This window comes from Xiphophorus maculatus, chromosome 16, assembly GCF_002775205.1.
Source record: "Xiphophorus maculatus strain JP 163 A chromosome 16, X_maculatus-5.0-male, whole genome shotgun sequence".
Taxonomy (NCBI): Eukaryota; Metazoa; Chordata; class Actinopteri; order Cyprinodontiformes; family Poeciliidae; genus Xiphophorus; species Xiphophorus maculatus.
In genome coordinates this window covers 10453511-10474569 of record NC_036458.1, presented here as the reverse complement: position 1 = coordinate 10474569, position 21059 = coordinate 10453511, and positions in this window count along the sequence as shown.

Here is a 21059-nt window from a genome sequence, read left to right as displayed (position 1 = left end):
TAAACGTACACGTCTCTTCAAATGTTCAGTTTGAACGTTGCTGATGGTCACCTGTTAACCTGCTGCGGCTCTCAGGACAGGTGTGACCGACTCTCTGGGCTTCATTTCCAGATACTCTTACAAACTCAGCAGGAGGTGAAGGTGAAGAAGATCGGGATGAGAAGAGAAGGTTATGTGTCTCTCTCCAATGGACTCAAAGTACAAAAATGCAAACTAACAAATGCTTAAACTTGATAAAATATGCTGCATTTTTACAAAAATATTCACATTTCTTACCCTTTTTCCAAATAATAACTACATTTTCTTGCACATTTTGCCACTCATGAGACTCAGTGAGGATAAACAAAAAAAAAGTAATCAGAAAATCATTCACAGTGTATTAGGAGGTGGTTAAAAAAAACAGCCTCTCTAAAAATGATTCTGTCAAGATCATCTTGAATTTGTTCAAATTGTGTATTTGACAATTTATTTTCTTTATCTTGTTGTATAGGAGGTTTAAATTGTGACCCCAAAATGACCTTATGAAAGTTCAGTGAGTTTGAATTTTACGACAAAAGGTTTTTGACATGACAGAAGTAGTTAAGGATAGTCGTAAATACTTGCAATTCCAGTCTAATAGACCAATTTAAAATTATTTTAGAGGTGACATATTCACTGTGGTGATGGTGACGTTTTAAATCTTTTATACCTCAGAATGAAGAATGGTGCGACGCTGTAACACTGTAGTCGGGGGCTCAAAGAAATGAAAATGTGATAAAATAGAAGCACGCGCTATTTCAAGCATAATTACTAATGATTGTCAGCCTTTTCCTTGTAAGGACTTAAATTGTGAGATTTCTTTTCTGTCTCAGCTACACTTAGCCGCTTGATGGACTGTGGAGTCTTGAACAATAAAAGGTAAAATTGTTTCCTTTTATATGTTTTGTTGAATGGGGAAAGATCTATTATGAAATGGAAAAATGGTCACTTTATTGACTTCTAATAACTTGGTTCTGATAATTTTGTCTAAAAATTTCTGAAACACTATGGCCAATGTAGACTTAATAGCAGAAACGATAAACTAGTTTGTATGAATGAACTTTATTTACTGACTCTCAGGTCCAATCCGTCTTTTTAGGCTGAGCTTTTCTGCACTTTTTTTTTTTCTCGCACGTCATCAGTGATACAGATGTTAAAAAATGACCAATAGATAAATAAAAATGCTACAGCATAAATAACAAAGTATGTGTAATTTATCTGTTCTCACCGGTCCAAACAGCTGACCCTGGGAGCCAATAACATTCTCAGTCAATTACTGGAGAGAGAGCGATTCAAGTTGGCCACACTCTAAAAGATTTCATAATATTTTATGAAATAAGGCTCCTTGTTTTCTGCTTTGCACATGGTGGCCACACCACAGTCCTGTGCCAAGCCCTGCATGTTGTCAAAACAAGATTAATGAACGCAAAATTGTAACGTGGGGCGGGTGTTTCGTACAGGAAACACTTTCATCTGTTATTCTCCAGTGTTAACAGTTCATGTTGAAAGTTCACACTATTCATAGACAGGAATGCTATGGGAATACTGGACCTATAATTACTAATATACTTGAACGGCTTTGTTGTCTGTTTTTCTTTTGCGTTGTTGCACAACAGGGGCTCGCAAAACAAGGAATTTTGTGCTGAACCTTTTTTTTTTTTTGCAGATTAGAGAAACGATAATTAGGGATTTACAGGCTTCTTTCACACTTAGCTGAGATGATATTCCCATTTGTTCTACACTTAAAGCATGACTAAAGTTTACTAAATAAAAAACAAATATTCAAATTTCCCGTTTTCACTTAATTAGGACTGTTGTCCATTACAAGTCATGTTATGTGTAATTCCTTAAAAAATTTACTAATTTCTTTTGCTCTGTCTTCAAGTTTTCAACAAGCTTCTAGACTGTGGACTGAAATTAAAAAGTAGATCACGGTTTGTTTTATGATTGAACAAGGAGTGATAGAAGGAAACACTTCTTACTTTGCTAGCTTTTTTTTAACTTTAAATAAATTATAAATATGACACTTTGTATTTACTCATAATATCTATGACATTAAAACGTCATTTAAGATCTGAAATATTCAAGTATGAAATTAAAGGCAAAAACAAAACAAACAAAAGAACAAAAGGAGGCAGGATACGTTTTTGTTTCTTTGATATTGCAAACATAAAATATTATCTGATTAAATTAAAGATTTTTACACATCTCTTAAAATATATGCTGGATAATTATTCTAAACATAAAAAATAGAGAAACTCAATCACATCAGAAGTGCATCAGCTTATGACTGCAGCTGTATTTTGGGTTCTGGGTGGTTTAATTGGGATTAATTGAATCAATGTCATCACTCTGACATGTATTTTTTATTCATGCGCTCCAGGGTGAGTGACTCGGCTCCATGGTTTTGAGTACTTCCTGCAGCATGTTTCACTGTGTGAGTGAAAACAGCAAAGCTTAAGCCAAAGAAACTGTAGAAGGCATATGTCTCTCTCACGGTTTTATTTTTTTTTAAAAACAGCACCGTCTTCAACCTCAAGCCGGACTTTCCTGTAAGGATTTGATTTGACCCTGGGGTCTCGTCCCTGAAACTAGCCGCCTCGTCCCCCTACAGAGTCCTCACTTTTGTGATCCTCAGGCAGCTGAAGCAACATATTGGTTAGAAGGTCGTCGCCTAAGAACGCCAAAGGACGATCATGCTTGACTTGCCTTGGACACTTTAGCTGTCACAGACTGTCCATGTTGGACAGCTTGTTCTGACAGAGAGCTCTTATCCAAGGTCAAAAGGAGCTAAGAGAAAATGCCATCCTGGGTGTGCTAGATGTTCTTCAACTTTAATACAAAGTGAAAGTGATTTATATTCAAATATATTCTCAGTTACACAGGATAAAATTAAAAGTGATGTATATTTTTTTTCTCTGTTACAAAGGCAAATGAATTATTTATATTCACAAACGGAGCAGCTATAAATGTGACCCAAGGGACGGGTTAATAAACTAAAATGGAAACAGTCTCTTAAAGTAATATTCAATGATAAATTATGCCTACCTTTTCAGACAAGGCCTCTCTTTGCCCTCTGGGGGACACTGTTACACAGAAAAATAATACGCAGCTGTGTTTATCATTCCTACCTCAGTCAGTTTTGGTTGGACATTAGGAGACGTCCTGTCCCATCGTCTTTTGTTTAAGCTCAAATTGTAACCTGGCTGGGTTAACTGGTACAGACTGGAGAGCTTCAGGGTAGGAGCATTAGCAGGAATTTAACGGAGTTGCATGTCCCACTTCTGCAGCTGGATGTGGGTTTGTGGCTACATGTCATTTAATAAGGCTTCAGGTATTATTTTCCCAGGTTTTCGCTTATAGAATGATGTGCAATCCATCATGCTCAAGAAACACTGGGATAGCTCTCCATGTCGACTCTTTTCTGTGATAACTACAGCAGGGGAGGCACTAAAGTCATGTTTGATGTTTTCTTTTTGAAATAAAATAAAAATTAGACTGCAGAAACAAATATTTAAGCATAACAATATAAATAAATTATCTTTAATATCATGTGAACTTTTAGTCAAAGTGGGATTTTGAGGTTTTTTTATTGATAATTTAGACATTATATAACCTTGTTAAATGTGCAAAAGTAGTTGTCTATTAATGCAGTTATCCTTGCTTCTAATGGAGCTTGTGGAAAGAGCTTGATGCAGGTTGGTAATGACAGATAATGTACTATAAGTACTGGACATCTAGATCTGGCTCGGCCTTTTTCTAGTCTACATCCTGATTTAGTTTTTTCCTCTTTATCAGATACTCCTGACGCCACAGACAGACTGCTTGGCTAAAAAAAAAAAAAACATCCACAAGAGAACCAGTTAGTGACTTTGGATGTTTTTTTGTTTGTTTTTAACAAGAGATATCTATTTAGTTTAAATTTAAATTAAAGTTAATGGGTATTTATTACCTCTTTATTATTTTATTTTAGCTATAAATATAATATGCTATTTTCTTTTTTTGTTGTTGAAGCTATCAACATTCTTGGCAAGTGCTGTTATATGTTAAACTGACATTATTTTGGATTTTAGATGTGAAAGTGCATCCTTTACAAGTTACCAGAGGTAAGATGTATTTATTCATTTGTTTCTTTTGGTTTCTATTTTCTGCAAAGCACTGTGTTACTCTTGGATAATGAAAAATGCTCTATTAATAAAGTTATTGATTTTAATTACAGTCATGAAGAATAGGCATGAATTTTCACACTTGTTCAGCCACTTTCTGTTCATAGACAGGAAAAAGTCCCCAAACTCGACTCTGAAGCTCAGAAAAACACTGAATGTCACATTGATGTGGGAAACGAAGACTGAAACTGAGATGTTAATTGCTGTAACAGATTTTTAGGTCCATATTTTAACAGAAAGTGAGATCGCCATAATTTGACAGAGTAATCAAATTGCTTGCAGTTAAACACAACTTTTTAACGTTGTAATTTGTTTATCTTTGTTTAGACAGACGTCTTTTCAAAGCTTTTGTTTCACTGGTATCGTGCTAAACACAAAACACACACACACCCCTAAACACACGTCTAAGGAACATTTACAGTCCCAAATTCACCTAGCTTGCAAAACCAGAGAAAACTCATGCACACAGGGTGGGGACATGGAAACCCCAAACAGCTCTTTTTCAATGTTAAAATTTCAACACATTTAGAAATCATTTTATTTTGTGACTCAAGAAATATTTTACAAGATTTTGACTTTTCTAAGTTAGCATATTAAAACTACTTACATGCTCATATTATATTTAGACAACACTCCTTTTTGAACTTAACACTTATGTTTAGGGTGAGTTGACATTTCGAAAGGACTTGGTGAAAGCAGTTCTTGTCGGTGAAAGAACGGTCAGATCCGTGTATTTGTGCTCACTACACACTTCTTTGAAAAAGGAGTTGAGGTGTACATTTCTTCAGACATTTAGGATAATTAAAATGCATTTTCTAAAATGTGGAAGAGAAAGTATGATGAAAATCTCTTTCAGTATCTATTCAGTGGTATTAAAATGTTTTTTTATATATATATTTGTTTTCTTTGTACCTTGGATTAAGCACCAAGCCTCCTAAATATGAATTTTGCTTTTGTGCAACAGCATCACGGATTTTACCAGCAACATGAGCAACTGGATCATCAGCATAGTCTAATATGAGAACACACATCTGGACGACAAAGCGAATGGGACTAGATATGGTTCCTGGTGGAATTCCTGTTTCACTTTTTTTTTTAAGACGACCAATGACCTGGGTATTTTACAAAGCAGAGAAGGTGGACTCTTTTTGCACTTTATGTTTTCATGCAAACAAAAATGTCATTTAAAGAAATGCTTTTTAGAGGGGAGATTCTTTTTTCTTAATCTAGTGGATTATCCATGTGGACTAGATATTCTAAGATTATTAAAAAAGATACAGAGTTCTACTTTACACTTGTCAACTGCAAGTTTCTGTGCTAGACACCACAGCAGCAATGAGACGGTTCATTTTGAAAGTTGAAAGTACTTGAGGGTAAAAGTAAGAGCTTTAAACAAACATCATAAGGCAGAACCTGCTGGGTTTCTTTCAGGAACTTACCACATTAACTCACTCTCCGTGTCTGTTGGATTTCTGCCTTTTTTTTTTTTATTTATTTTTTAGAGGACCTGATCATTTCATCACCTGTGCCACCCTGGACCTGCCCTGGAAAGTGGTGAAATATTAAAGTGCTGCAAAACCGCTTTTACAACGCCATTCAGATGACCCTCTAGACACCGTCTGCGTGCAACAAAGGAGCCATAAATCTGAGAAATCATATCCTAAGAAAAATACCCAGTATTGCAGATTCCAGGCTTTTCGCTAACTGCAAGCGTAGCTGCCAGTATTTCACCGCGTGGTAACAGCGTTGATGTCCTTGGTTTGGACAGATGACAGAGCTGAAAGAATGAGCGATGGTTTTACATTATGGAAAAGTTTGTGGGATGGAGAGTGGGGCCAAAGATAGTTTTTTGGGGGGTTTTTTCTCTCTTGAGGTCTGACTGTGGATCGAAACCTACGTGCTGTCCTCCTCTCCGCTCAGGTCCGCTGCGTCCCTCTGCAGCCGGGCAGAGCTCTGATCTTCACATAAACAGGCACTAAAGCCAAGAGAGACGTCATAAAAGTCTTACATAAGGGTGATAATGAGTCTTGACAGGCAAACCAGAACATCAGGTTTGAATCACCTTTTGGTTCAGATGAGCGAATGCAACAAAACTCAAAAACATTGCTGCTTTTGAACAGAATCCACGCTGTCCCCCACATTTAAAATGGAATAAGTAAAAACGCAACAAAATTTCTTAAATGATCTGTCCTCCTTTAATTGCCAAGAATCCATGATATGTTGGGTATTTGATTGTGAAGTTGCCTGAATTTACCTTTGCAGCTCACACTCCAGTAGACAAGGAGAACACAAAAACAAGAGGCTGCTGCTCACTACTGCTAATAATTGTGAAACTCGGTGTTAATCGGATCACATTCCCCAGATTTTCACATTTAAATTTGTTTGCATGATTTTATTCTCAGATTTTCTTTTTTGAAATGGAAGCTTCAGTTTTGAACCACTCCGCTCCACAAACAAGAAACTCCCCGATCTGAAGCAACAGCAGACCTGGAGAGGCTATGTGGTGTTATGTCCAAATTTTCAAGGCTGATTATTTTTTTTTAAATAAATTCCTGTCAGAGCAATTTAGGCATTGCTTTAATTTTGGTCCATGGAGCCTGTTAGAAATTAGCCAAAATTATGCCTCAGCCTCTGAAGTCAGAATTCATTATAGTGCTTAAAACAGCACTGGATGAACAGGAGCTAATAATGGTGAAAAGTAATCATTTTTGCTTTCTAACCTAACACAGAACAGCCGTGCATAGTGACAGTGAACCCATTCACAAAAGGAACATGGCAACGCCTAAAGAGAGAGAGGAAAAATAAATTGGATCAACGCTGCCGTTAATAGTCCTGCATTTTCTTGTTTTTAAATCTGTGAAAGAAAAATACATCAGCTGCTACTTCATCTCTCAGGAAAGTGTAAAATTATGGTTACTGGACCACACAGCTTCCCCGCTACATGTTTTCATACATAAATAGCTTACAGATGTCTCACTGCAGCATCCAGCTTTCTGTGCAAGGACTGCAGCGCAGCGGCTCCAGCGGAAAGATTGTGCACTTGACCGAATGGCTTTTAATCCCACCACTTAATCGCTACTAATACAGGAAGCATTTCCAAATAAAGGGCTGTTGAACTTGGAGCTCTTTCCATAATCATTAATCTCTTTGCTGGAGTGTTTGAGGCTTCCAGCTTGGTTCTTGTGTCTGGTTTCTTTACGAACAGCAGAGGCTTCAGCTCTTAACTCGGTGTCCTCTGGCAACCCTCTGCTCCTGCGGCGATGTTGTGGTCGCAGCGGTTCTTCCTTCCAAAGAGATACTTACTTTTCACCACCTTTACAAAACATTAGAACATTCTAGTTTCTCATGGCTGATAAAATACACACAATGCTGAGTTTGACATGGACATGAAAGTGGGTTTATTTGAATGGAAAATCTATCCTTGTCCTGATAACAATCAGGAGGGCAAAGAGTTCTTTTTCTTTGAAGACGAGACTTTGACCCCGCGTGTGAACCATTTTCCAAACAATCCTATAGATTCTTAGACAGATGGGTTCCTCGTTTTCAGACAGCGGGTTTTTTCTTGGCCGGGCGCGCAGTGTGAAAAGAACATTTATCAGAATAGAGATCTGACAGGTGTTCCATCATAGAAAGCATTTTTCATCCATTCCTCTAACTACGCCTGGTTTTTTCTCAGGGTTATGTGAGGGTGGAGCTCAAACCATCTGCCTTGTGGGAGGCTTCAGCCTCCAATGGCTTTGGAGGTTACATTGTGGGTTAATTTAACAATTTTTGATATTTGAGATATGACAAAAATGTTTCTGGACCCCAAAGTGTTCTTTCAAATAAAGATTGTAAGCAAGGAAGAATTGACTTAATAGAGAAAACCAGCAAAAGGAATTACTACAGCTGCTTAATGCCATCAAACAAAAAGTAAATTAATGCAGATATATTCCACTAAATTGAAATATTAATGTTAATTTATTTTAATATTTCACTTCAAAAGTAAAACTCAAAGATTAATTGCCTGCATATCTTATGTGTTTTTCCTTCTGCTAACGTTCATGATTATGTTTTACAGCTAACAAAGATTCAGTAGAAACATTTTCAGTTTCTCGTTATTTATGTTTTTCTGAAATTCAAAATTAACTGTTTTAATTTAGCAGATTTAATTTGACAAACATCTTCCTCCCGGTCATCCAATTATTTCAAGAGAAGTGAATTGAAGGAAAGGATTAGCAAGGTTGATGCAGTGGTGTAAAGCTGCGGTTCAGTTGCTTTTTACTTCCAGAAATAAAAAAGATAAAAATAAACATATTCCATTTTAGACAATAAAATTTGTGATATATTCAATTTAATCTAGTAGTACCGATACATCAGTATGGGTAACACAATTCCAGTCACTATGGAAAATTTTGTCACTAAATACAAGTGTAAGGCACGATTTCAAAAACCTCTGAGTAACATGAAGGATGCTAAATTTATAGTATGCCAGCTTTAGGCCTAGTCAAAGCAAAGTCCTTATTCCAAAACATGTGGAGCTTGTATGTACGGACAACAATGCAATCAGTCGCTATGTAGTCATGTCTAGTCAATTCAAAAAGCTCAAAAGCCAAATGTAGTCAAAGTTACATCTCAAACTATTATAAATAATTCAAATAAACTTGATTGGTCATCTCCAGGTTCTCCTTTAATCTCCCGAAGCATAGAAAGTCTAACATCTGCCTTCACAAACCAGAACAACAAAACTCTGCTACATTTCCGACAGAGATAAAGGTAATTTTAATATGAATTTCTCTTGTTTTCATGAGAACTCGTCTCCAGTTTCCTGAAGACCCCTAATGGATCCTGTAGGACACGCCGAGTTAAATGAAAACCCACACAGCGATGTTTTCCTTCATTTAAGCCTCATTTATGGTAAATTCAGTGGATATTTAGCCCTAATAGATTTCTAAAATAAACTCACTTCCTCCAGTCTTCGACGGCCTCTAAATGTGATTTATGTTTTGCATAAATGCACTTTGAATCGTCATGTATCTATTAACGCCTAAGAACAGTCAAACATTGTTTTGTGCATGTATTATAAAACAATTGCTTTCATTTCCTTAGCAGTTATATTTTAGCCCTGTGGCCAAATTGACTTGACTTAAAACAAACAACAGATTTAGCCTAAATGCAAATCTAAGATAATAGAAACACCTGACATTATAGCTGAAATGTTCTTTTGGGCGCCTGTCATTATGAACCTAATATACCTTTTCTATTAGAGAGCGGAAGAACGGGGTCAGAGGGATGTTGTTTTGAACGCCCCCTTGGACCCCTGATAAAGAACAACCTTAACGGGGGCGGATATTCGTTATTAGTGGAGCAGGGTGCCATCGGGCGATGACTGAATAGTTTCCTCCTGAAATGAGGCAGGTCAAGAGGTCAGTTGGTATACTGACCTGTTCAATAAGCAGCTTCCTACGACAGGTTATACAAATGGAGCATTATCCAGATTTATTTTCATAGAGTGGCTGCGACAGAATCCATAACAACTCATCAGGTTTAACTTTATTTTCAGCCCTGATATAGACAGCATGTTCCAGCTCATTTTTAATATACATATATACAATAAATTACTCATTCATCCACCCAGAGCTTCCTATTTTCCTCATCCCTTCATCCGCTAAAGGTGATTACATTTCAGCAAAAGACATACGGACGGCTCCCACACACATTAGTGAAAGAATAGGTTGCTCTCAAGAGCTCAGTGAATGCCAGATGGTAAATTCAAAAGATGCTACTTGTGCAATAAGTCAAATCATGAAATTTCCTCTCTTATAATTATTCCATAGCCAGCTGTTAGTGGCATTTCCAAAAATGTGTTGATTTTTCTGTCTGCATTATGTTACTTGTGATGCTTAGTGTTGTTTTTAAGAGCTGCGGCTCCTCGGGTCCAGTGACCCAAGTTTTTTCACCCAACATCAGTTTTTAGTCTCACAAATCCGTCTCTTGAAGAAAATTCCCCAAATTACTCCAATCGACACTCTCCTAAAACGTTACAGAGAAGCCTTCCCAGAAGACTTGAAGCTGGTGTAGCTGCAAAGAATCTACTGACTTCATATTAATCTTACGGAATAACAATGGGTGTATGAATGCAGATGAGTAAATATAATAAACAGATTTTTATTTTTTGAGTTGTTAGATTATATTTAGCTAAAACATTAATATAAGAAGGCAAGAACTGGATTGAATGACGGTTTACAGCAAAATATCATGGAAAAGTTGGGATTGAGGGTTTTTGTAATTGATCCTGGAACACACTCTCAAAAACTGCTGGGTTATATATTTCACCAAAATACTGACTTTATACTGTTGGGTAGCTTTAACCAAAATGAGTCCAAATAAATTTGTTGGGTCAGAGAGGAGCCTAAAAGCAACCAGATTATTATTGTGGTACTTTGCATTTTACAATGACCTGGTTTTACCTCACTGCACATCTCTCAGAGGATCAGAAAAGAAATTGTTAGATGGTAAAATAATGCTGTATTTTAATGCTAATGTCAGTGGGTTATGTTAATTACTTTAGTGAAAAAGTCTGTTCACTTACAATTGTTACAGGCTTTTACCTCAGATTATGCTTCCCACTTTTACCCACCTGCCCACCTTCTCCCTTCGTTTCCACGTCCTCATGATTACCTGAACTTACCCACTTTTGCTCTTTGAAACATTCACACCTTCACTCAGGTGTTCAGCCTGCAGGAAGAGAATTCCATACTTACCTTCAGCACTGCTGCTCCTGCATTTCCAACCACCGCTCACCATTTCATTATCCTTCCTGTCACACAAGATTTACAATCCATCATCATTATAAGACCTCTTCTAATCATTCTGCTGTTCTTTTAACCCAGACATCTTCATACCTACCTGTTAAGATACAATGATTAATATTTATATAACTGATCTTTTAGACGTAAATCACTTGTCACTGTTTCTTGCTTTTGGGCCATCAAAAGAGAGACTGTGGGTTTGAGAAGACAGAGTGGACACAAAAGTGGTGAAGCGCTGGTCCAGAAGTACGTTCAGTTTTTAAAAAAGTAGAGCGCTAATAGTAGCTTCATTACTGACTTCATAGAAGAAAGAAACAGTTAAATCGACTGGATCAAATCAGAGCACATCTACTTGGAGTAGCAGCTCTTTCATCAGTTTTGTACAGGAAAGGGGCCGAGTTTTAAAAACCAATAATAGCTTACAATCTAAGAGGCAAAGTATTTATTCATTTACACTTACTGTATATATCTGATTAAGTGGATAATTTGTAAATGTGGTAAGTTGGGGTTTGATAGTTAAACTAATAAGGTGAACTTTGTTTCAGATTGTAACTTTGAAACAAAAAAGGTGAAGGAATGCGCTGCTCTCTGTGCATATTTCCTACCGTTCGTGGCTGATGACAGTAATACAGATACAGGGGTGGTTGGAACGGAGGAGACATGCGATTGCTATTTGGTGCTGAACATCAGTCCCTGTCGTCAGGAGGATCACTCGTCTTTATGGCTGCTGGTTCTCAGATGAAGGTGTCTCAGGGGAGAGGGGAGAAAAGAACAGAGTTGGTAGATGATGCACAGAAATGACACTTGTGAGATATGACAGAGCCTGAATGGAAATACTGCTGGTGCTTATCAGGTACAGCCAGTGGAACATGATTACTACCGACTGGCAGTCTAACAAGGTAATTTAAACACTGCCACCCGGATGCAATCTCATCTCGGTTTTGCCTGAAGGCCGCTTCTAACACAGCTTTAGAGCCTCTGGTGAAATTGCTGCTCTGCCATCACATCAATGAGCCTATTAATCCCTGGCAGGAGAGCACAACAAACCTCTTACAGCTATAATTGATTAATTACGCCTGTTAAAATTCACAAAGATCATTCAAACAGCACTGGGAGAAAAACATTAGAACATAAAAATCTCTGATTTCTCTTGCTGGCTGCTTATGTTTGAATGGAACACTTCTTCCTAATATCCTACCAAATTCAAAGCAAATCTATCAACAAAGAGTGTGAAGGGGGTTTAAAATGTTTCCAGTTTTCATCACCGGATAATCACTCCCAGCAGCAACCACAACGTTCCTGTTTTTTGCGCACTTTATATAAGCAGCGGTGCATGCGGGAATTCTCACCTTTCACTATATTAACATATTAGGTTTGCACTTGAAATTGCTGCTTTCATAATTGCATTAATTTTTAATTTTTTTACCCAACTTCTTAAATTTTATTTAAGGTATGTATATGGAGTTTGATGTAAAAATGTTAATGGGAACATTACTTCCAAAAATTTGCCATCACAATCATACCATGATATTAAAATTCTTCCAGAACACTAATAATCTTAGCGTTAAGGTTGGTACCTCATCCAGGAGGGAACAAAAAGAAACCAGAACAACATCTAAAGCATAAATATTATCCAACAACTTATAGCTGGCCAACAAGAGCACAGATGTACATTTTAAATTTGCCAAAAAATATTCTGATGATCCCCAAGACTTGAAGGAAAATATTCTGTGGACTGACAAAAGAAAACTGGAACTACTTGGAAAAAATGCCTCCCCTTACAGCAAATCCAAAGGTGAATGACTCAAAAAAATCTAAATGAAGACTTTGGGGTGGTGCAGTCACAAGGAATGAAATCTGATTTAGTTTAAGGTCCGTCCTGCTGGAAATCTTTCTAGTGTTGCTGAATTAAAACAATTCTGCAAAAATGATAGGGTCACAACCACGTAAAAGGCTTGCTGCCAATTAAGAAAAAAATGTTTGATAACTGTCATTGCTGCTAATGCCGCAACCAGTTATTAGATTAAAGGGACCGTTATTTTCCCATGTATCGCCAGGCTAGTCTGCACAGCTTCCTTGTCTCTTAAAAATAAAATTATCATGAAATATTTGAATGCGACAAAAAATAACAGTAAAAAGAAACTTCTGAGGAAGTATGGTAGCGAGTGGATCCATAAGCAGACAAGCTGAGGCAATATGTTAGTGTAGGTGATTAAATTAAAAATAAAAAAGAACTTATGAACTACTAGGAGGACAGAAAGAACCAATGACCAGTATACGGAGATGAACTGGGTATACTGGGAGGGACCAGAGAAAGAGCAAATACTGGGAGAGTGGATGCTGGAACAATGGACCAGACTGATGAACAAGTTGCAGGTGAGAGGAGGGAGAGCAGAAAGCAGAGTGATGAAAGAGAGAGAGAGAGAGAGAATGACACAAGGGAGGGAAGAGGAGAAAACATAAACCGGCGAAAAGGGAAATCAAATTTAACAAAGACAAAAAAATGAGCACAAGAAATAAATAATAAATAAAAATAATAAGAACTAATGTAGAACAGAAACAAAGTTGATCTGATAATAATAACAAAATAAGAATCTACAACCCAAAGCAACCTGACAACCTGACGGAAACACAATATTTTTACACAATTTTAGTTGCGCGTATATGGCCATGTCTCAAATGAAAAAAAAAAGTGACTTGCTGAAACATTAGCAGCAACATTTTTCTGAATAGTTTTCCTGGAAATTATAAACACTAAAACTTATTAAGAAAACAAGCAGAAACCACATATGTTTGGTGAGATGTTTAACTTCTTCAGACAAAATCGCGAAAGACATCTGGAGTAAGAAAATAAATTTAAAAAATCTAAAAATCAGACTTTTTTGTAATATAAAGTAAAAAAAAAAGTAAAAAGAGGCTTTTATAATACAATATAGTGGTCATAATGGATATACATAGGAATTAGTAAACAGTAGACAAGCACAAAGCTGCTGCATCCAGATGCTTCCTTTTTATTTCGGACAGATTTTGTAATGGCATTGATTTTCCAATGCCACTTTAAGAAAACCAGTAAATACACCTCTTAAGAGTCACCTATTCCATCAACATTACATCCATTTGCAGCGAGTGTTAGACATACTGAATTTAAGCATTTCACTTGCACAGTAATTTTTTCTTTTTGCCTTCTACATTACAGACCACTTAATCTTTTTCTATAAGACAAATGTATTGCTATTAATTAAACACATCCATCAAAGATACTTTTAATTATTCCATTAGCATTTGCAACAGCAGGGAAAAGCCCATCTACTTGCCAATAATCATTCCACTCATTCCCCTGTTGCTATTTTCATCACTGTCTTTAGTCTGCCCCTGTTGTTTTTAATGTGCCCTGAGCACAGTCAGTCACAACAATAACTGCAGCATGGCTGAAAGATTAATTACACGACATCCGCACCACTCTCACCTCTGCTTTCCCCCTCCAAGCCTGTTAGCCTGGTGTTGAATGATAACAAAGTGAAAACTTACATAATAAATGCTGGAGTTGTGCTGAGACTGGCAGTGGGGCATGCACAGAAAAGCAGACCCAGGAAGCTAAAGCTTGAGAATTTTCCTTAAACCCCAAAGTGGCGATTTTCACATAATGAAAAGGAGTTTGTGAAACTGGAACGGTTCAACAGCTTGTTTTGCAGTAAAAAAAATAAAAAGAAAAGGCCGCATGTTTTTTTTTTTTTTGGCTCTTTAATATTTCAGTGGAATGCTCTTGATAGCAATGTCTGACTTAGCAAAATTATGTAGGTCTCAGATTTTTATACAAGTATTTCACACCAGTTGCAATGTCTGTAAAGTTTCTTTTAATAAATTACAATAAATGTCTTACTGCTTTAACTAACTAAATAATATGAAACTGTTTGCAAAGTATGTACATTTTTCTAGTCTTACTTGTTAGTTTGCCATGATAAACTACACAAATTTGTTACAATGTTTCAAGATGTTATTGTCTAAAATGATAGTCTATTCTGTTAAATTTTAAAATAGACTTAAGTGTGGCATTTATTTTAATTGAATTCTAAACAAATACTAAATTGTTAAAAAAACTACTGTACAGTGATTTACTCCGCACATCTTGATCTTTGTTCTTTCTCAGCATCCAGCGCAGACTGGCTGCAGCAGACTGGCCCGGGGCGTCTCATTGTGCTAAATTCAGCTCTGGATATAATGCAAAGTGACTAAGAGCTGATCACGGGCGATCTTCAGCTGAGTTCACCATGCGAGACCCAAATACAAGAGACATTTACCCTTGCACTTGCTGAGGAGTTAAATGTGTTGGTGTCAATTTGCGTGACCAACCGCACCGCCTATAAATTAGCAGCTTTACCATAACGAGGTGGCCAAAAACATCTGGAAAATTGTTAATGACCTCTTGATAGGACAAATCCATGCAGATAGACTGACTCTTCGGTCAGAAATAACATCACTCCACCAGCCTTAAATGAATACCTACAGCAACAAGCTCTCCACCAGCTAGTGGTAGTAACTCTTAACTATTTTAATCTGAAAAGTTACTATGGAAACGGTCAAATATAAAAGCAGAGTGGCAGAGTCTACATGCTGCATACAGGTAACTGTAGATCATCCATAATGGCACCCAAGCTAAGCATTAGCAGCAAAGCTAAAAGATGTGATGCATAACCGCTTTACTAAGCAAACATCCCATGTCTTTTTCAAGCATTCAGATTGGTAACCAGTCTGCCTACTTACCAGGTGGCCATGCAGCACCTCCGCCAGCACAAGCTGTTCACCATTCTTCATATAACATCATCAAACTCCGTGAAAACAAGGCCCATCATTAGAACACAGACAAAAAAGGTAAGGAAAGAGTTAAAGAAGATGCAAAGTGAACTGTGTTGATATTTATTTAGTTTGAGGGGTTTTTTCTGCATAAATCGTAACCTAAACCCTAACCCTCAAACCTTACTGTGACCTTCAGTTAATGCAAGTGTCATCCATCAAATTTCGCATTCAAGTGTATGGAAATCCCCGTAATTTGGTGTGAATTTAGATGCCATCGATAGAAAAACAAACAGAAACACACACAGAACCCTACTTGTTCATGTTTTAGTGCGCATATGAGTAGATCTTTAGGCCTTACTATGATGGAAACTGTTTGTGTTAAATTCTCCCATCTCACTCGTTGTGTTTGACCAGCTGCCGTGCATTATCCCGCTCCACCTTTTCCAATCCACATGTCTTGTAAGCCCGACTATTTTCACTTGTTCTGCAGTGAGGTGTGAACTGCACCATTTCCTGTGCCAGGGCTGGCTTATTAAAATCTGTCTTCCAAAGATAACTGGGTTTTTAAAAATATGACTTCTTGTCTGACACTCATAAGAGCCAAAATGTCATGACTGTGAATCGTTCTTGTGTCAGGTGGAATCAAGGTTAGAAGAAGTTAGGGATTTTATTTCAAAGCAACAAGGTGTCCCTGTCAAACAGAAAACAAGCAATGAAAATGTCAATGTTTTATACATTCTTTATGCCTCATTAAAACATAAAACTAGACATATCACTTCCACCTCTTCTTCTTAATGGCAATAAAGAGTTCGTTGAACTGCTGGTGTGAAGTCAGCTTTAATGTCAATCTTTAAAGTTGCTCTTTAAGAATTTATTTAAAGTAAAAAGACATGCACTATTAAGATGCATTTTCAGGTATTTGCAACACAAACAAAAGTTACTACAAATGCATTTCTTTCCTTAATGAAACATAATATTGTGTGTAAAATTAAAATGCCTTCACATGCAATAACACAGATGATACCCATTAAAAAACAATATCCTTAAAAATACATTTAAAAAAAGAGTTGTATGGTTTCTAAGTAAAATGGGAATACTTAACCATCTGTTAGTAACAACCATTAAAGCAGAAATTCAGCTTAAATAAATGCCATTTCATTTTGTTCAGAATGGTTTCATTAACACTGTAAGATGAAGATGAATAAAAAGTGACACATAATTTCCCATTATTTCCATCCTGTTCACGTAAAGAAAACAGCATCCACATGGAAGCCCACCATTGCTGTTCTCCAAAACAAACACCCACATGTGATCCTTGATCTCAAACACAAACAATTTTGCTTTATTGCAATTATGCCTCACAATAGTCCTTCCATTCCTGCTACATTTAAATTAAATTACTTGTTTTGCAGAGAATAGGAATCACAATGTTTGAAGAGTAATAATTGCTAATGATACCCACTAATAGGCCATAACAGTTAATGTTCTCACAGGGTTTTAATGTTGCGCTTAGCGTGTTAAACAGCAAGACTCCCTGAAGTCGTTTGGTGAAATGCTTAACATCAGTCTAGTTAGTTGACATGTTGTAGCGTGAAATCTCACAATGTCGAAACATCCCAATACCAATCAAAGTGAAGTCTGTCTTAAAGATTGTTATGTAGTTGTTGCTGTAGCTGCTTCATTATTAAGAGCCCAAGATATTAAGTTTTACTTTTGATGTTTGATTTTCTTGATATTCTCATTTCATTCAAGGAGGAAAGCATTACCCTCCATTTTTAAAACGTTTCCTTTCTCTACTGAAACTTCCCTCCTCAAAAGTTGGCAACCCAAATGAAAGAAGCGATTATTTTTGTAACAAAATCACAAATGAAACCGAAAGAACACTTGTGCATTTTTAAACGGACTAAAATATTTAGGCTTTGTCAAAAATATCTGAGACCATTCCTGATTCAGAGAAATGTTCATGGTTTAAAGCATGCATGATGTGTTAAACATGAGGAGGGAGTGGAAGGACACAGGCAGCCAATGTAACTGGGTCAGCCATGATGGCAGCTAAAGTCAAAAGCAGTCCAATGAACTCTGCTCTAAATGTTGCTTTCAGGCACAACAACATCAAAGTGATCATGTTACACCTTACAGGTGAACATTAGCGTAAAATGGCTATCATAAAATAGGCTTGTAGTGTTCACACGCATCTTTCTGAAAATGGATTAACACTCGTTTGAAGGGGAGGTGAATCAGGTTGGGTAGATTTGTGGAGAAGGACCTCGCTGCAGCAAACAGAAAGGGGCGGGGACGGACCACTGTCAGTCTCATACCTTATTTGGAAATGGGGCCATTGCACTCTGGAAGTGAAGGGGGCGCTATTTCCTATATTATCCACGGTCTCCCGTTTTCATTTTCTTTTGAAATCTGAGATAAATATTCATCTTTAGGACGGAGTTTCACTCTCGGCATGTATTTGAACTTCTCTCTTTTATTTACTTCAGCGCAGCTCACAGTTTTTAACAAATCCCTTAGCTTTCTGTGTACTTCTAAATCTGCTGCTTAGTCTCATCTTTTCGGGCTTGCTGCCTATAGTGGCGTGGGGGTGGTAACACAACTAATATAATTACATCACTAAATCAGACTAGCAGAAAGACTTTATTATTTATTAGTAATTCTGGCATTACTGGAACCGTAATGCCAGCGCCCCCTTCATTTCCAGAGTGCAATGGCCCCATTTCCAAATAAGGTATAAGACTGACAGTAGTCCGTCTCCGCCCCTTTCTGTTTGCTGCAGCGAGGTGTATTTGCTCCTTAAAGGTGACATCAACTCCCCTGGGCTGAGAGACTCATGGGATTAACAATTACACAGCAGTAAGGAGGAAAAAATACATTTTTCTTTTATTGCAGATATAAAAAGGACCATGCTGACTGTTATCAGTAAATAAAGTTTAAAACCCACTGATAAGAAAAAAAAACAACACATTTTCTCACTTCCTCCAAGGAAGTCAAAAATTTTGAGGTGGCCAAATTCATGAAAAACTTTTACTTTTACTGCAAAGTGCCAAAGTTAAATGTTTTTCCAATAGAAAACTAATGTGCTTTTCTAAACTTTTTTTTAATACATCAATGGATAAAATATATTTTGTGAGTTTATTTACTGTTTAGATCACTTTTTTAGTTGCTTGTACTGCAGTGACTAATATCCTGGATACTTTTAGGTTTCTCCTTACTTCACAATCTCACGAAAGTCTTTTAAAAAATTAACACAACACTGTTTTTGTCAAATCACAAATAAAACACATTTTGGAAATTTTCTAGTTCCCTGCAGGATTTGTTATCTCAGTGCTGCAAAGCAAAAATACCAGGATGTTACCTGGCTGGAAACAAAAGTATAGTTTCTAAGCCCTTTGGCTCTTCAGAGATGCTTTTTGTTCAGGCAAGCACATAATGGATGTCTGTGTGCAAAAGCAATAAGTCAAAAGAACATAGTTTTAAAGGTCTTGAGTTGCTTTAGGACAATAAAGCCAAAAAGACTATTTACTGTTACAGAAAGGCCAAAGTCTTGTACTGTTGTTTACCAGAAGAAGAAAAAAAATTACATCAGCAATTCAGAAACAAAACACTCTTTAAAATTGTTGTATGTAAAGTTTCAGTGGACAAACACTGAACTTTTAAGTTTGAATAAAAACCACGCTTCCGGTTTATACTGTAAAATAGTAACAAATGACTGTGAGCCTACTGTGTTAGTGCTGTTTGTTGGTTTATTGCCAAGGTGCCAGAGCATTCTTGTCCATGAGGATAACCAGTCGCGTTTAAAGCCATTACAACAACTCACTGGGACTGCAAGACCTGTGCCAAGTAAATAAGTAGGTGCTTGTTGAGGATGGATGGCGTAATTAACGAGGTCCCTGTGTAAGCAGAGACTTGATGTCCTTCTTACTCAAAGGGCAAAAACCACCAAACCCACTCAGCAGACACTGCACATTTTTTTCCTCCACCAAATATCGTTTCTGTCTGCTTCTTAAATACTGGTTTTACTTCTCACCAGGTTCTCTGCATCTCAGTCTCCATGAGAACAACAAAACGGGGAAAGGAGTGAGACAGATGTTACTCTGTTGAAGGGGCTTTTAATTAACAAGAAGTGTGCTGAGCCCGTGTACTGTTGTAAAAGTATCACAGTGGCTTTAGACTCCCAAATCCATCACTTGAAAAGATGCTGTCATCTTTAATTAATCCACAATCTGTGCCTGACAAAACCATATTTTAATTTATATTTAAGCTCTTCTTTGCACAAACACATACACCAGAGGGTAAAAGTTAAAGCACCCTGAAAAAGTATTTGTATCTGGTCTAAAAAAAACAACCTTGTTTTTTAGGTACGTCTCTTGCAGCTCAACAAGAAACTCATTAAGGGACATAATTGTTCATTCTCTTTTGCAGCATAGCCCAAGCTTAGTGATATATGTTGGCAAAATAGCATTTCTTCCAGGATTTTTCTCTATTTAGCTCCATCTACTTTTTCTTCAGATCAGACTGGCTTCTCTGTTCATTTGAAGCAAAAGCAGTCTCATAGCATGAAGATGCCACTATCATGTTTCATTGTACTATCGAGTTTAATTTGACTTCTTCTCATATCTCGGTAGATTTTCAGCTGCCTCCTACTCTTCCTATTTTCAGATGAAGGACTGAACAGCACAGTTTGATTAAAGGGCATTGTAACAGAATGTTTAATATCACTGGAACAGATCACATCAGTAAAAAGAGGCTCATGTTCACTAAGAAGGTATCTGTGTCAACACACATTTGCAGAGTTGGTCTTAGGCGATACATTGAATGGAAGATAATAAAATCATCATGTTTGACTCCCAATGCAGGTGGGATCTGAAGTTGACAACTGATTTACTTGTGCATGTTATCAGTTCATAATTCATTCATATCAGATGCCTCCAAGCTATCACAGGATGTCGACCTCAGAGATGCTGAGCACTGACAGACTGGGGTCTTTGGTCCCGGGATGTGGCTTCGTGTTTTACTTTATAATCAGTTTCCCAACAGTCCTTGGTTGCAGAAGAGATTGGAATAAATGTATCTGGAGTTAATTGGGGTTTTTTTTTCAGATGAATAGCTGGGAACATCACATCTCTCATTGCTGAGTAAAACATTTAAAGCTGTGCATGCATCAAAAGCAAGGACACTTCTAGGAAACTTATGTTCTCTGCATGTAAAGGCTAATTGGACTGGTTTTCTGAGTAGATAATATTTGGAATAGGAAATGGAAAAAGCATCATTGGATGAAACCATG